Genomic DNA, 2,885 nt, shown 5'->3' on the forward strand with positions numbered 1-2,885 from the left:
TTTTTATTATGGTTGCAAATATCAAAAAAATATATGAATATTTCTATATGTGACATGGCACCAGAGTTAAGTTAGGGTTTTTCAAAATTTTTGACACGCCAAGCTCAAAACATTCACCATCACTGCTCTAGGTCCTCAAGTGTTCCAGCAAATGTCTCATCTCACCCCTGGACTTTTAGCAAATCTACAAGCAGCTGCAGGAAGGAGCCATCCAGTAAATGATTTTAAAATATTGCCTTCTGGTGCTTTTGAATTCTCTCAAGGAACATCTTTTCCCAAGAAGGCTTCCGATCTTGCTTGACAAGCTCTCCAACATCATTCCCAAACCACTAACTCCTCAGACTTTCCTTTCTCTTCCATTTTAATTTGTACTACTTCAGTATTTTTAAAATGCTTCAACTGCAAATTAACTACAAATCATTGTAAATAATAATACTAAACAATTAGTAACAAATTCTCCATGTTTAAGTTCAATATTCATTAATTATACAGGGTATCCCCCCCAAAATGTATACACACTCTAACAGCCGATAGCTCAATTGTGAAAATGTTGTTTAATATACACTGCCTTTATAATTATTCAAGGTGTGTTTATATATTTTTGGGACACCCTATATTTATAGTTTAATTCATCTTTGGTCTCATTAACTGTTCCTGTAAAACTCATTCAAAAGGCAAAAAGAAACAACAGCAAGTGGAAAGAAAAATAATAACATGCACAAGAGTACATATCATATTAACTATATAATAAAAGCCATATATTCAAATTGTCCCCTTCACCGGGAGTTCAAGCAGGGGCGGGGCTGGCCAACCACCTGCAGCCCGTCCCCTGAGACCAGCCCCACCTGGCAGCAGGTGGCCAGGGAAAGGGAGGCCCCACCAGCAGGTAGCTACTAGGGAACCTACACATGCACTGGGCCTCTAGTTTATTAAAGATTCTAGATATTTTCCTATATACCTAAGATTAAGAATGAAAAGATAAGCAAAAATATCACTTTTGTTAACAGCAACAAGATAAACTTACCCTTTCATGCATTTCTGCCTGAAGCTGCTGTTCTAGTTCTCTCTTATATTCATTTAACTTTATTTCTAAAGTTCCTAATGTTGGATGCTGAGGGTAAGCACCTGAAAACTGATCATCAATATGTTGAAGCTTCTCAGCTATTAAAAAAACACAAACAGGGCAGAGGACTCAGGGTAGGTGAGCAAGAAGTCTGTTCAAAAGCAAAGAGTACAGGGATACGGACAGGGGGCATCTGCAATTTACTCTGAAACAATTCAAAAAATTGAGATAGATTACTGGATGAACAGAAAGTGATCAAGCAAACATAATACAAACTTACTGGTGAACTGTAAAACTTTCAACTTTTTTGAATGCTGGAAAATTTCCATCATAAAAGTCAGGGGAAAAGAAAGCAAAAGGTAGGTCAGAAAACAATGGCATCTTTTTCCAGTCTCCAAGTGCCAAAGAGTTCTTTTATGGTCTTTGGTGAAAGCTGAGTCACATGTTCAAAACACTGATCTTAAAATGAATCAGAGATTCTTAGTTTTAAGTCTTCCATTTTACAGAGGACACAGGTGCCCACACAGTGTAGGTGACTCCCAGAGGGCTTAGCAACTACACAACGGCATAACTGGGACAAAAGCCAGGTCTGCTATTTCTCTCATTCCAGTGCTCTCTGCAGCAGACCCGAAGCCCTCAAACCAAATGTGGATTAGAATCAAACATTAACAGAGTGCAAAACCCACACGAGAGTGCAATCTCAATCATGTAAACACCAGTGCCCACTAAAAAGTATGCACAGGAAAAAAAGACTGGCAGAATCAGATTAAGATATTTGAATTTATTGTCTAACAAGTTATTGCTTTTAATGAGTAAGGAGGAGCCAGGATTAATCACAGCATTTTAGCCACCTGTTTCCCTTCTGAGCATACACCTAAAGGCAGGATGGTACTGTATGTAGAAAGGCTGTCCCATGGAAAAGGATCTGGATCATGGACCAGAAAACTTGGACTCCAGTATCACTTTTCCTTCATCTGGTGACCTTGGTTTCCTCAACTATAACATGAAGTGACGGGCCACTGACTTCTCTAGTTTTCCGCAATGCAAATAGTCTAGGATCTTCTCACGTTAATGGCTATACGATAAAGTTAGATGAGTCACAGGGAAGAGCCTCCCAGTTGAGGGGTTGACCCAACAAACAAGAACATGGGCCTTTGCATCCACCTGGTGATCACAGAGGGAGGGGCAGCACTGAAGGTAGGACTGTGCTGACACAATGGGAAATGAGCACTCCACCTGCACACAGGTTAGGAACACACACAACATAGGAAAGCAGATCTTTTTCTTCATTCAAAAAGAAAATAGAAACCTGGAATCAGGAAAAAAGCCTGAAATTACCAAGAGAGTCTTTGCTAGGCAAAATTGCACTTGTCTGAGGGTCCATGTCACAAGTCTCTTTAGCCTGATGATATTCTGCCATTTCTTTTAAAAACTCCACGAGAAAACCTAAAAAACACAATGTACATAGTTTTGTCTCACAACTTTCATTCAACCATTACTCAGTCACTTTATAAATTTTGGACTTATAACATTATCCTGTTGTACGTTATATATCTCTTAAGAATAATTTCTGAAGGAAGTCCTTCCCAAGCATGATACAAAAATCTAGAAGTGATAAAGAGAAATATTTAATAACATAAAAATTAAGAACTTATATATGGCATGAAATAAAGTCAAAAGACAAATGACACACTGGAAGAAAATATTTGCTATAATGAGGAGAAAGCACACTAACTTTCATAATATTAAAGAGATCTAATAAATCAGTAAGACAATTTAATGTCGATAAACAAAATCCTAAGAAAATGCAAGTTAATACTAA

Source organism: Myotis nattereri (assembly GCF_964212035.1).
Source record: "Myotis nattereri genome assembly, chromosome: Y".
Taxonomy (NCBI): Eukaryota; Metazoa; Chordata; class Mammalia; order Chiroptera; family Vespertilionidae; genus Myotis; species Myotis nattereri.